Source organism: Pongo abelii, chromosome 14 (genome assembly GCF_028885655.2).
Source record: "Pongo abelii isolate AG06213 chromosome 14, NHGRI_mPonAbe1-v2.0_pri, whole genome shotgun sequence".
Classification (NCBI taxonomy): Eukaryota; Metazoa; Chordata; class Mammalia; order Primates; family Hominidae; genus Pongo; species Pongo abelii.
In genome coordinates, this window is record NC_071999.2 from 53,948,589 (window position 1) to 53,964,182 (window position 15,594).

At 38.8% G+C, this 15,594-nt stretch overlaps 1 protein-coding gene across 4 annotated transcripts in view; it reads left to right on the forward strand.

Moving 5' to 3' along the window:
• Positions 1–4,135: 4,135 nt before the first annotated feature.
• FNDC3A (fibronectin type III domain containing 3A) overlaps positions 4,136–15,594 on the forward strand; it is a 227,551-nt gene continuing 216,092 nt past the window's right edge. Inside the window, exon 1 of one of the 4 annotated variants that reach the window (XM_024257590.3) lies at positions 4,136–4,593. The gene's annotated coding sequence lies outside the window, so the exon portion shown is untranslated. Of the gene's footprint in view, positions 4,594–4,731; positions 5,330–15,594 lie in introns of those variants that run through there. The other 3 variants (XM_063714662.1, XM_024257591.3, XM_063714663.1) reach the window with 3 other exon arrangements.

Consider the following 15,594-nt stretch of genomic DNA (forward strand, 5'->3'; position numbering starts at 1 on the left):
GATAACAAGCCTAAGATCGATCAATCAATCAGTTAGTAATAGAGCTGCGACTGAAGCCCAGATCTACCTGACTCCAAAGCCTGTCTTTCCTGCTCCACATTATACTACACCCCTTCTCAGAGATTTAAAAAAATAAAAAAATAAAAATAAATCTCTGGCTGCTTTAATTGGTGTACCTCCAGGTCAGCCGCTTCCACCTCCTTGTCCTCTTTCAGACTTTCACCTGTTCCCTAACCAAAGAGAGGAACGACAGCAATAGTGTTCTGTCGGAATCTGTTCAGAGTTAGGGCCACCAATATTGTTCAGAGAATTCAGTCAGCACACCCCTCCCACCTCAATCTGCTGTCCCATCTCTCCTCTTCATCACCAAACTTCTTTTTTTCCAAACTTTCTAAATAGTCTCCACTTGCTGTTTGACTTGTCTTTGTCTTTCTCTTTAACCCACTGTACTTTGTCAAGAACTATGAAGGGTCTGAGATTTCATCCTCCTTGCAAGCTAATCACTTAACCTGTTATAGTTTCATGGAAGCTGGCAGAAGACATGGGGCTTTGGGGTCAAAGGGCTGTATTACTCATGGCACAGCAAGCAGGGCCAGTGTCATGTTCAGTCAGTTCCCTTGCCCCCAGGTCTTACCTGGAGCTACATGGTGTGGTTCAGGTGAGTGATGCACCTGCAGTGGGTTTGCCTCACAGCTGAGAAACTCTAAGCTTAGGAAATCCCCAATCTTTTTATAATAGGCTGCAAGAAAACCTGCTTGACCTTTACCTCGAAAGACATTATCTTTACTATATTGGATGGTAAACAAATATGCCCCTGCTCTTGGTGGGGAGGGAGGGCGGGGCAGGGGACACTATGTATATTTTCCAAGGCTGTTTGACCAAAAAAAAAAAAAAAATCCTTGAAAATATAGTCTAAAACAAAAGCTGTTAGTGCCTCTGCTCACAAGACATGCAGAAATACTAGAGTCCCACAGAGAACTGTCTTCCAGCACATTTCTGCATTTCTTCCCACTAGTCATACAGAAGATTGCTCTCTTGAAAATGATCAGATCTAATTTCCCGACCCAACAACCTTCTAGAATCCCAGAAATAAACTCATAGGACAATAATCATTCAAGAAATATTTATTGGGTAGCTTCTATGCGCCAGGCACTGTGCAGGCCCAAATAGACATGGTCTTTATCCTAATGTGGGGAGCAACAGACATTAACCTAGTAGTTACACATACCAAAATGTAGTTACAAGCTGTAGTAAGTCATAAGAGGGGAGGGTATATGGTGGTAAGAGAGCTGACATAACAAGGGATCTTGAATGTATCTGGGAGGTCAGAAATGTTTTTCCCAAGGATGTCCCTTTCAAGCTGAGACCTGAAGGATGAGTAAGAGATAGGATAACTAAAGGAGAGAATGGCATGTACATAGAGCCTTTGGCTGTTGGGATCACAGCATTTTTGAGAAACTAAAAGACCAGGAAGTCTGCCCAGGAAACAAGGTGAAAATGGTGTGAGATGAGGCTGGAAAAGGCAGGTAAGGCCAGACCTCGTATGGTCTTTTAGGCTGCCTTAAGAATTCTAGACTTATCCTAGAGTAATGAGAAACTGTTTAAGGAGTTTTTTGGAGTAGTGACATAGTCTCATTTGCTTTCCTAGAGAGATAATTTTGGCTGCAAAATGGAGACTGAATGGAGGATCCCAGATTGTATACAGTGAGATCAAATTAGATTGGTGGTGATTGGAAAGAAGTAGACCAATTAGATTTTAGAAATAAAATTGCCAGGAGTTAGTGCTGCAACAAATATGGAGAATGGAAGAATGGAGGTGAGGGAGACATCAGAGGTGACTGACTACTAGATATTTGATTTGAATAACTAGAGAGATGAGGGATAAGGAAAACAAGTGTTCATGAACTCAGTTGGACTAAACTTTGCAACTTTGAGATATTAAGTGGCCATGTCAGTGAAGCTTGGAATTTAGAGGAAGGGTCAAACTTTGACTAGTGGATCAGATTTGGAATTTAGAGGAAAGGTCTGGGCTGGAGGCATATATGTGGAGATCACTGGCATATAGATGATAACTAAAGCCTTTGGCGTGGGTGATGCTGCTTAGGCCAAGAGATTACAATGAAAACAGAAAAGAATCTAAAACTGAATTTTAAGGTACTGTTATATTTAATAGTTAGGGAGACGAGCAGGAATATACAAAGGAATCAGAGAAGCAGTGCCTAGGAAAGTAAGGAGGAAAACCAAGAAAATGCAGTGCCAAAGGAAGAAGAAATGTTTAAGAAAGAATAGTGTCAAAGTGTTGAGTATTGTTGAGAGGCCAAGAAAGATGAGGATTGAAAATGGCTCCAATTTTATTGATAAAAAAAAGTGAAGCATTGAGAAGAGAACTTGTTCAAAGCCAACATAATTTCTTGACCCTCTCTGTGTTCCCAGAGAACTCATACTGGTGCACATGCTAGGGTCATTTATGTGTGGGTTTTCTTCTCTCCAAATGACATAAATTCCTTGGTCTTCACTTTACTTCACCTTACTGCATTGCATATTATTGACTACAATCTCCAGGTCTTCAATAACATTCTTAAATTGTGTTAATCTCCTTCAAAAACAGCTGATCTTCTTCACTCTGCCTTTACATGTAGGCATGTCCCAAACATATTTTTTTAAATATAGTTTTTAAAAGTGCCATGTCTTGGCCTCTCCCTGAACAAAGGATCAGAATCTTGAGGGGGTAGAGTGCAGGATTCTGTATTTTCAAAAAGCTCCTGAGTAGGAAGCAGACTAGGAAAGTATTAACTTAGCGGTAAGTTTGGAAACCACTAGCTTAGTCTCAGACCAAGCATAGTTGGGCAGTAAGATGGGGAAGCCACCCCATTCGCTCACACTCTGATAAAATCCTCATACTTTGAAACAATATACAGTTATACTTCAATTATTCCAAGATCAACTTGCCAGCTGTCTGGAAGAGGGCCAAATCCAAAAGTTAAGAAAAGGAAACATCTCTCACAGGGAAAGAACTTCTGATAGTGAAGAGCAATGAAAATATCTCAAGATACCACTGCCCTATTTACAACCAGAAGAAAAGAAACCTCTCATTAGCTGGCTGTGGATATAAACATCCCATCAATCTTCACCTGGAGCCACAGAGAAAACCAGCCGATAAAGGAGAAAAGAGTGAAAAATGAACAGTAAAGCAGAAAGAATAAGACGAAAGATCAGAGTGGATAGAGGCAGATGAGGAGATGAAAAGCAGTGAAAGATTTTAGAAGAGTTGATGAGAACATTCCAAAGAGGGAAAAAAGAAGAGCACCAAAGTAGGGATTCTATACACCGCAGCAATCCTCTGGGACTTAAACGTATGGCTAGGATATCGGTTTGAGAGTCAGTTATCAACAAAGGATTTAATTAACCATTGTATTCCTTAAGAATATAGGGAATAATCACATTTTAAAGAGATTTCTGTAAAACAGTTTTTAAAATATAGCGATTTTAAAAGATCGCACAATTAATACAGTGAAATAAAGCCCAGACATGCAACTTGTTACATCCATCACCATTTTTGAAAGGACAGTTCCTGAGGTTGGACTCCCCGGCCCAAGGACTACCCCCTCCCCAGGTCTTCGGTGGCAACTGTAAGTCAAAATCCCTCAGGCATTATTGCAGCGCCCCACATTGCTTGAGGTTCCAGGAAGTCGCTGCTGCGCTCACTTGTAAGTCTTCGTGCTGTTGTAAAAATTGAGGTCGTGGTTTTCCACGCGATTTGGCTGGCGAAAAGACCACGAAGCCACCCCCCACGTTTTCAACTGAGTAAATATCTAAATATTTTTGCTTGCTATCCAGATCCCGGGTTCGAAGTCTTTGGGATTAGAAACTTCCAAGTCCATTTCAGAGGCTTCCTAGTCCTTGAGGGGAGTGTCTTTTAAAGCACCTGCCAGCCTTAAGTTCGCGTGCTTTCGGAAAGGGGCTGACAGGGTGCGTCTCAGGGGAGCCTTTTGAAATGTGGATTGAGAATTGTGTGAGCGGCTCTAAGAACCTCCATGAACTCCATTTTTCCTGAGTGTGGCTCGGAGCCTGGCCACAGCGGATGCTACCACGAGCCAGGCGCAGCCGGGCCTCGGGAGAAAGCCGGAAGCCCGAGAGGGTGTGGGCGCTCCGGGAGCCGAACGCGGCCGCTCAGCCGCCACGCGCCGCTGGCCCCGCGGGGACTCGCGTTCCGGTGAGAGAGCCCCGGCGCGGCGGGCTCGAGGCGGGGGTTCGAGGTCCCGGCCGAGGGCGCCGTCGGCGGGGCCCGCGCAGCCGCACTCGGCGCACCGACTTCGGGCTCCTCCTCCCGGCTCCGTAGTAAGCATGGCGGCGGCGGCGTTCGTGGTCCCTCGGGTGAAACAGAAAGCGGGAGCTAAGCGAAGAGGGAGCGAAGAGCGGGGCTGAGGCGGCGGCGTCACTGCCAGGAAACAACCCCAACAGTCAGCGCGCCGGCGGCCGCGGCGGCCCTGAGAGCTGACTCTGCAGCTGAGGTAGAGAGACAACGATCAGGAACCCTAAGAAGAGGCGCCAGAGGAGCCGCCTTCTTCTGCCTCAGAACGGCGTGACTCGGAGGTGAGAGCGCGGGCACTCCCTCCGCGAAAGGCGGGGGACACCGAGCCGTCCCAACCCCGTCCCGCCCCGGAGGAGGCGCCGCGGAAACCGTTAGGCTGGGACTGAGGGCCGGGGCACCCTCCAGGGCTCGGCCCCGTCGAGGGGCCCGGGCCACCCCCTTCTGTGGGCGCGCTGTGGGCAGAGGGGCAGTGGGGCCGAGGGGCAGTGGGGCCGGGGACAGGACCGGTCAACTAGTCGGGCACCTGCCGGGGCTGAGCCTAGCCAGGACGCGCTTGCGGGGGCGCGGCCGGGGGCGCCATCCAGCCCGAGAGGAGGCGGCATCTAGCCCGAGGGAGGTGGCGCGGATGCGCGGGCGGCCCTCCTGTCTGTCCACCGCCTCCTCCCCGCGGCGAGCCGCGTAGCTCCGGAGGGCTCTGGGGCGGGGGCGGGGGCGGAATCCTCCCTAGAGGATCGCCCAGCACCCGCGGCGCCTTCGGCTTTGGCCGCCCGGCAGCCGCCGAACTTGATCGCTTTTCTGAAGAGAGTTTTCCCCGCTCATCTTGGGGTTAAAACCTCGAAAACCCGCCCTCTGTTTGATCCTGCGTGGCTGCCTCCAGTACCTGGCAGTTCCTCTCCCTGGGCGAGTTAACCACCTGTTCAGTCGGGAGGTGGACTCGAGGCTGCAGTCCTCGCCCGGTTTTAACAACCTGGATCTTCGAACTTTTGACACGGCTTTGGAAACGACGTCACGTGTTGGGTAAAGGAAAATGAACAGATAATTACGCTGTCAGATTGCGAGCAGAAGAGGGACTGTTTTAATGGATGTGGTCGTTAATTGTTCTTTTCTTCAACTGTTAGCGTTACAAGCCTTGGGATATTTTAGAGGGTGGAATGCGATGATTTGCTGGGGATGCTAGAGATTGTTAATTCGAGATTTTCTTTTGTGAGATTTTACGTAAGTTCCTTTGGACACCTTTGTGTCTGACCATCTATTAAATAAGAGTCGCAGGCTGAGGAGATTTTTTTTTTCTTTTTGCGGTATAATCATTATGTGTTCACTATGGGTTTTTAAAACCGAACAACGTAATTATTTTGCTTCTTACTGTGGTCTGTGTTTTTAGTTCTTGAAACCAGTGTGTATGCTTCTGTATTGTGGGAATGAAATAACAGTTGAACTCTTACTATAATATTTTATCACCATGCTGTTACCAGCTCCAGTACTAAACATACGCCACTCAGGAGTTTGAGCCATATGTTAGGCAGAAACGAATTGAGTTTTGTGGTTCTGATCTTATGTTTGGATAAATATTTAGTTTTTGTGTATTTACTAACTCTTGTCATCTTGTGTCACCTACAAATGTTGAAGTGAGTTGAATCCCTTGTCTTTTGGGTATTTTCTTGGTTGAATTAATTTTTCTTAAGTAATGAGATAAAGTACTCACTGAGACAGATGGTGGCCCAACAGAAAACAGTGATGAAGGATTTTTACCACATCTTTTATAAAATATAACCTGAAATGTTGCTTTTAGCTTTGTAGCCTACTAATCTTGCTTTCTAATAACACCAGTTAGTGGGAAGAAGGGATGATGACAGGAGAAACATCTTGTTAAAATTTTAATATTAAATCTTATTTAAATTTTTTAGCACTACTACATTAAATTTTACTATATTGTCTTGTTTCATTTCATAGATCATCTGTTAGTTTTCTGTGTGTAGGTTAACTGGAAAATTTTTTATCCCAGGCTGGCTACCGTTAGCCACCTGTATGCTTCTGAATTAACTCCCTCTTTTTCCCTTTTGTCTGAATCCTCCAAATCATTGAATGCTCAGGAAAAATAAAATCCTGGTTAACATTGTCAAGCATAGTTATAAGGGTAATTAATTTCTCCCAAATTAATAATAAGCATTAAAAAAAACATTCTAGGATTATCTTCTTTTGGTGACGTCTGTGTCTTCACTTCCTCTATCCGTGTGAGTAACTGAGACCTGATTTATTTTAACACACGTTTAATGATTACTCTTTACTAGTCACATTTCTACCATATAATAGTAAGCATATTTTATTACTGATTTAAAAATTTCTCCCTCTTCCCTGACCAGCCAGACATAGCTAAGGGCTGAGACATCCTTAACCCCCCGAAAAAAAGAGGGAATGCGTGATTCATATTCTTACTGTCTTTTGTAGTTTTAGGCAAAGAGCATTTAATTTATACTTTATCAATTTTTAGTAATATTTGGGCTGTTTTAAAACATTTGCTTTTTTTAGATGTTCATGACATCCAAGGCTTGTGTATTTTATAATCTGCCTGTATTTTTAAAATACAATTTGATGAAGTAACCAAAAAGGTTTTTTTTTTTTGAAATACTGTTGGTGCATTTTTGAATGAAAATGAATCTAGATCGTGTCTTTGAGAATGGTGTAGGGATATGCACATGATTTCCAATTTTATTAGCCAGATAACTAAGTGATTAGTGTTTCTGGGATTTTTTTTGTTTGCTTTTATTTTTGTTTTGTTTTGTTTTGTTTTTAGCATTGCCTAAAGGACTTCAAATAAACTCACAATATTGTAATTCCAAAGGTTTAGAATATGGTGCATATTTATTCCATTGAGCCTTTTACTGCTTCAGTTTATCACATTGCAAAACAAGAAATATGGCTCCCATGTGTGTTAATGTCAAAAACTACTTGTTAAAAGGAAATTAGTGGCCATTAATGTTGAAAGGCAAATTTTGTACTTTTACATGTATTGTGAGCTTTTATAATTTTCTTAATATCTTGGTCTTATTTCAGAGAATTATTCAGTGGTCTCTTTTTATATCTTTATTCTTACCTTTCTGTCTTCCCACTATTGTGGTTTTGCTTGTCTTTAATATATACTTTCAAGTTTTCTGTGTAGCCTGTGGTCTTCCATCAAGTTCCTTTGTGGGTGTCATCTTTCAATGATTCCAATCAATTATCACCCATTACCAGTCCTTGGGCTATTTTTTCCTCCAAGACTGAGAACTGCACCTGGGAGATGGCATGTGCTTGCAGGGTGATGCAATGTTATTAAAGTGGGGATACAAACAATGTGATGTCTTCCTTCCTTCCAGTAGTTTACAAACTAGTTGGGAGTACTAGACTAATAGTATCATTAGCAAAAATTATAATATGGTATTATTAAGTTGTGTGACACCAACTGGAATTTAAAGGGAAGTGAAGCCAGTGAGGGCTAGAACAATCCTGGAAGGCATTTGGAGGGAGTCAGAGGAAACTTAGAAACGATTTAGATAACAAAGGGAAAGGCATTCCAAAAGAGATTGACAGGCAGAGTTGGAAGTAGTAGTAGAGTAAGTAGTCCAAGAGCATCCAAGGGCAGAAATTGGGACGAAGAAAGAAAGAAAGTTAAGTCGAGATGTCAGCTTAAGCACCAGGGCATCAGAAGAGGAAAATACGCAGAGCTGGACAAGACAGTTTGTATCATTAGGAACGTATCACTGAAAGAAGTATACCTCAGCTTTGACATATTAATAGCTTAAGCTTTATGTATAATGGATAGCTTATATGTGTTTGTTTATATGGCTTAGATCAGGGGTCGGCCAACTTTTTCTGTAGAATGCTAGATAATTAAATATTTTAGGTTTTGCAGGCCATTTACAGTCTCGGTTGAATGTTCTTGTTAGTTTTTTATAATCTTTTAAAAACGTAAAAATGTTTACATTGTTGTCTCAAGAGCCAAACAAAAACAAGCCATCTGTGGACTGGATTTGGTCAGGGGACCTAGTTTGCTGACTCCTAGGTAATAATTGGCAAAGTAATTGTCCATATAGCACATACTGTGAAATGTCTTGTATCATCTTGTCTATATGGTGGTTTGGGCGTTTTATGACTATCGTGTATATATTTTTCCTTATGTTATCCTTTAAAAAATATGTAGAAATAAGTGCTTCTGTAATTGTTATTTTGTGGCCAGACTTCTAACAAGAGCCTAGAATAGGTCTCAGAATTAGGAAGTGAAAGATGAAAAGCCTTTGACTCAGGCCTTACTACAGTGAAAATAGCTACACAGTGGCTTGATTTAGAATTTGTATAAGGTTAGGTGTATCAACTGCCTGTGCTGGTTTTACATTTTTTAAAACACAGCTGGCAGGTTAAAAACCTTGTCTAGGATGCTGGTGGTCTGTAAGTGACAACAGGGGAGCAGGCAATAGGGAACTTTGTTTTTAGAAGTAGTCTAGGATGAGTTAATAAAGGGACAAGCAGTTGGACATTCTGCAGTACTCCAGAAAGAATCACTCTGTTATGGAACAGTCTAATAATTGATATTTACATTGATGAGCTTGAGTCATCAAGAAAAAATTATATCATGTGCACATTAAGGCACAGAAGAAAGACCTAGAAATCTCTTTACAAATAATTAAGATTATTTTAAGATAAGTTATGGTGATTTAAAGGATATGAGTATCAGCTATTTTGAAAAGTAATTTACATGAAACATCTCTGAAGTTTCTAAATTTATAGATATCTATTTCTAAGGCAGTTCTGTTTCCTTCAGTATACTGTGGTTCATGTGCCATTACCAGGTGAATAGTGATGCCTCAGGCTGTGGCTGCACAAATCAACTGGCTGGGGCTACTGTATTTTTTGTGGCATCAAGAGAGCGAGAATACATCATGAGAGCATTTTTTCATTAAGCAGGCATCAGTACATTCCATATATCAGGGTTGGTTAGTATTAAGTGCTGGAAAAAGTACAGATGTATAAGATGGGAAGCTACCTGGACAGAATCAATGATGTTTCTTTCTTCCTGTTAAAAACATTAAAACCAACCAAACAAAATCATGAAACTTAATTTTTGTACTTTAATTTATTATTAGCATTTTTCATACTTGGTAAGTACATACAGTACCGTAATTTTAAGGCAATATAAACCTTTTGATTTAAATAACAGCCTTCATAAATTGCTACTTAATACAATTTTTACTTTTTAAATTTTAGTTTAAGGAGAAATTCATGCCTTCCCTCTTTTTTTGTGAATGCTTGAAACAGCTTCACCATGCCAGCTGTTTCCGTTTGCTAAACAGGAGGTAAAGTACCTTGGATGGTGACTCAAAAGTCTAGATCTTAGTTCTAACTTCACCACTTATTAGCTATATGATTTTGGGTTAGTTTCTTGCAATCTTGGTTTTCTAAGCATTAAAATGGAGAATAATATCTATCCTGTTTTCCTCAAAGATATTGTGAGAACCCACAGAGATGTTGGAAACTATAAAAACATTAAAATACATACCATAAAAGTGCTTACATTAATGCTACTATATTGGAAGCAATGCAGCCTTTTTTTTAAAAAAAAAAAAAAAAAAAAAAAAAAAGACCAGAATTCAAGCTTTATCCTCCGAAGTTCTGTAAACATAGTATGTTTCCAGTAAACATTCAGTTGAGCTCATTGAATTTTAGGCCCTATACTTGCTTATTTTTAAAATCCTATACAAACCTACCAGATATGTGGTGGTATTCTCATTTTACAGATGAACTATACTTCTGATTGACTTCCATATCTCTTTCTCCTTCACTTCTTGAGATCTCTTATGTGCTATTTGCTAGAAATACAAAGTGCAATGTATACTTTGAAGTAAGCCTTGGTGTAAAAGTTACCTAAGTTTGGTAAATTAGATTGTGTATGTTAATCAGCCTCTATCAGAAATGCTGGGGAAAAAAAAGTGTTGTATCTGTTTTCTTTCCTCAGAATCCATATTTTAATATATATTTGAACTTTTTAAAAGTTAAATGATTTCGCTTCACTACTTCTTCAGTGAGGGATTACTTTAATTGGTTTATGTATATTCTAAACCTTAATTGGTTTATGTATATTCTAAACCTACAGACACATAATTTGGGAGGCAAAAAAATCTTACTTCTCTAGGGGTTCTAAACAGATATTTAAGTACACTTTAAATCACAGTTTAGACTTTTATTAGAAAGTAATTACGTGCTTTGCATTATAGAAGTATATGCCATATACAGCAACTACTTTTGTTGAGCCATAACTTGAAGGATTAGTCATTTCATTTACTTTAAAATCAGTTTTTCTTAAGATTTGCTTAAATAAAAAGTGAAAACAATTCATAATTTGTGATTTTATTGTTTAAATTTTCTAAATTTTTTTGTTTTCTTAAGACATTCGTAATTATGTCTTTGTTCTTATGACTTGATTTTTTCCATGTAATATTTTCATTTGTAATATATACTTAAAAAAATTTTTTAGCATAATACCTTCATAGTTTATGAAGTACCTTTTCGTTTCTTTAGTAACTATTAGGATCAGCTTTTCCTGATGCTTCAGATTGGTATTCCTTAAATACTATGTTCGCAATTTTGTTTTAATCACTTGAACCTTACTAAAACTGGCCTAGTGTGTGTGATAGAGCAGCCTTTGGGTAAAATGTAGGCGCTACTGCCCCTCTAACCATCTTGTAGGCTGCTTCCAGGATATTTAAAAAACATGAATTTATTCAGATCATTCCCTAGTTTTAGAAATTGAAATCACAATACAATTCCTGCTGCATTAATTATAATTTCCTTTGTCTTTGAGAGTCCATACTCTGTTGATATCCTATTGTGTCATCATTTCTTACCTCTTTACAACTTTGTAATATAGTGTAGAGAACATATTTCTCATTAGGCAGCCATAGGATTGTTTACTTCTCATACTGGCTGTATAGAAACATGAATGTGCTACTTTACCTGTATGAGCTTTGGTTCGTTCATTTTACAGTGTAGTAATAATAGTAGCTATCTCCTAATATAGACTATGCAAGAATTAAAAGATCCTATTTAACATGACAAGTAAAATGCTTGCCATAGGATATTTATATCTAGAACTTTGACAGACATGCCTAATCATTGTCACTCAGGCATCCTGCATATCATTCATGTATTCATTTGTCCATCATTTGTTGAACATTTAAAATGTCCTAGATACTTAGAATATGAATGTCGAATGTCACAAAAATGAATGTCACACTCCCTCCCCTTTAGAAATTTACAGAATGGGATGAGAGATAATGATATGTAAATAAATACATATTTTTAAATAATTAAAATATCTCGTGTCTTTTCACCTGTGTGAGTCCTTCCTGTCTTTTAATATTTAAATGCCAAATGTTTCCATAATACCCACAGAATATCTGGATTGTATATATCATACCGTAATATATATATTTTTTTTACTTGTCTAAATCAGCTATTCAGCTATGAACTCCTTGAGTTTGACCAGTACTACTGGAGTCAGCAACTTTTTTAATAGAAGATAGTAAATATTTTAGGCATTGTGGACCATATGGGCTCAGTTGCAACTACTTTAACTGTGCTATAGGAGCACAAAAACAGCCATAGATAAATTATAAACAATGGGCATGACTGTGTTCCTATTAAACTTCATTTACGAAACTAGGCAGCAGACCAGATTTGGCCCACAGGCTTTAGTTTGCCAACCTCTGCAATGGTGCATGCATACACTTTTATTTGTGCTTGACAAATAAAAGCCACTTAGTAAATAATATGATTAATAGGCATTAAACACTTTCTATGTTCTGGGTGCTATTGCAAAAAACTTTATATGTATCAGTTTACTTAAGCCTTAAAACATCTCTCTGCGGTAGATACTATTATCACCAAATGTCATAGAGTAATAATAGAAGCACTGTCATTAATAGATAGGAACACAACATTGGTTCAAAAGTCTTAGGCAATACATTAAGAACCGGAAAAATAATTAACCTGTAAATAAAGGGGGGAAATATATCACTATTATTTAGAGTTGCTATGACTGCTTACAAATACAAATAAATATAATACAAATACAAATAACAAAAAAATACGAGATAACAGAAAAAGATTTGTGTTAAAAAATTTCAGTAAGCTAATTGGCTATAAGATAAAGTTAGAAAATTCATTAGCCTTCTTATATATCAACAATAACCAACTGTGAAATACAGTAATAAGAAGTAGCAGCCTAAACTATAAAATACTTAAGATTTTAAAATGTGTAATAGCTATGTGAAGAAAACTGCAAAAAGATGTGAATGGATGGAGGAATATTCATGAATGTGTCAACTTAATGCTATAAAAATGGCAGATTTTACTAAATTATTCTATAAAGTCAGTGTAGTTCTAATCAGAAATTCAACAGGAGTTTTAAAATGGAATTTGACAAACATGGTTCAAGTTTTGAGAAGGGAGCATACACAAGAATGGCCAAGTAAATTTCAAAAAAGGTATAATAAATGGGACCCATCAAAGGTCGAAACACTATAAAATTACAGTTATTAAAATAAGAATTTGGAGTAGGAATAGGCATATTGATCAAAGGAATAGAATAATAAATTCAGGAGAAGATCCATAGATAAACATGGATAAAGAAGAATTGTATGATAAATGAATGAGTAATGGAAGAACTGGTCTATAAAGGGTGTGGGACAATCAACTGTCTAATTGAAGTAAAGATAGTTAGGTACCCACTTCGTGACACTCTCAAAACTAAGTTCCAGGTGGACTAAATGGTTTTTTATATTTATTTATTTATTTATTTTTGAGATGGAGTCTCGCTCTGTCGCCAGGCTGGAGTGCAGTGGCGTGATCTTGGCTCACTGCAACCTCCACCTCCCGGGTTCAAGCGATTCTCCTGCCTCAGCCTCCCAAGTAGCTGGGATTACAGGTGCCCACCACCACGCCCAGCTAATTTTTGTATTTTTAGTAGAGACAGGGTTTCACCATGTTGGCCAGATGGTCTTGATCTCTTGAGCTTGTGATCTGCTCGCCTCGGCCTCCCAGAATGCTGCGATTACAGGCGTGAGCCACCGTGCCCAGCCCTGGGTGGACTAAATGTTGATAAATAAAAAATAAAATGACAAAACTTTTAAAAGTTAATTTAAAAAATTGTTGGAGTAGAGAAGGCCTTTTAAGTGAGACATCAAACTTAGATGCCATTTAAAAAGGAAGGCAAGCAATAGACTGGGATAAAATATTTGACATGTAATAGACAAAATTAATATTCAAGGTATATAAGGTGTACCTACAAATCGATATGAAAAAGATAACCTGATAGGCAATGGGAAAGAATGTAAGCAGGAAACTTATAGAGGTGGAAATATAGGTAGCCTGTTAAGTTTTGAAGAAATACTATTGAACCAAATATAAATAGCTTCATCTTTTTAGGAGAAAAGTTTGGCAGTATCTATCCATTTCAAATGTACATTCTCCTAAGCCAGAAGTTTTATTTCTATATGTCTGTAATATAGAAATGCTATCATTCATTAATAGAGAGTATTGCATGATTATTCCATGCAGAGGAGAAAATGTATGATGGGAAACTGGAAGTAATAAGATCATCATTAGAACAGTTAAATTATGGTGTGCCCTTACACTATAATATTAGATACTTATGAAAAAACATGAAATAGACATAGATGTACTTCTTAAGATGTTTTACATGAAAGGGCAAGATACAATATAATACATACACAAAGACACAATTCATACACACACACACACAAAATACAATACACAAAAGCAGTGTATGTGATTTCACTTATGTAACAACCAATCCCAGAAAACCTAACACACAGGTAAGCACAGAGAAAAAGACTGGAAGGGTACCCCACAGTTGTTAGCCATAGAAATAGGAGTTGGATTAGGGGTCAGGAAAGAGTTAAAAACAATGTTTGTATGTATATTTTCAAGTATAAGCAAGTACAGCCTTTGTGATATGACAAACATAACAACACATGCAAGGCTTTGTTATGATTGGTCCTGATTAGGACCATTCCTCCTGGGTGGACAGCTTTGATTTATGTCAGTTTTCTCTGCATAATTTTTAATAGCACTTCCTTTCACTTGCAGAAGCTTCCCAGTTGGTGTCTGAAGTCATTGGTGTTTTTAGAAATAGCAATTTCTGTATAGTGTTGGATCTGAAACTGTGTTAAAGTGGGTTAAAGAAGTGAGAATTCTACCAGTGATTCTTAACCTCTATAACTACAACTGCCAACCAAGACAAAATAAAGTGCTTTTTATTTTCAGAGTTTCTGTTATAAAAACACTTCGCTTTTTTAAATATAAAGTGATAATTTCGAATGTAGTTTTTTTAAAGTCCCATATGTCTGGATATTTTGATCCTCCCCTTTAATATTAGAACCTAATATTTCAAGACAGTTAATGATAGAGGTCAAGAGAGGAATCAGAAGCTTAAGAGGAAGACAGAGTAAAGAGAAGGAAGTTTTGTTTGTTTGTTTTTTTTCTTTTTTTTATTATTATTATTATTATACTTTAGGCTCTATGGTACATGTGTGCAATGTGCAGGTAAGTTACATATGTATACATGTGCCATGCTGGTGCGCTGCACCCACCAACTCGTCATCTAGCATTAGGTATATCTCCCAGTGCTATCCCTCCTCCCTCCCCCCACCCCACAACAGTCCCCAAAGTGTGATGTTCCCCTTCCTGTGTCCATGTGTTCTCATTGTTCAATTCCCACCTATGAGTGAGAATATGCGGTGTTTGGTTTTTTGTTCTTGCGATAGTTTACTGAGAATGATGATTTCCAATTTCATCCATGTCCCTACGAAGGACATGAACTCATCATTTTTTATGGCTGCATAGTATTCCATGGTGTATATGTGCCACATTTTCTTAATCCAGTCTATCATTGTTGGACATTTGGGTTGGTTCCAAGTCTTTGCTATTGTGAATAATGCTGCAATAAACATACGTGTGCATGTGTCTTTATAGCAGCATGATTTATAGTCCTTTGGGTATATACCCAGTAATGGGATGGCTGGGTCAAATGGAATTTCTAGTTCTAGATCCCTGAGGAATCGCCACACTGACTTCCACAAGGGTTGAACTAGTTTACAGTCCCACCAACAGTGTAAAAGTGTTCCTATTTCTCCACATCCTCTCCAGCACCTGTTGTTTCCTGACTTTTTAATGATTGCCATTCTAACTAGTGTGAGATGGTATCTCATTGTGGTTTTGATTTGCATTTC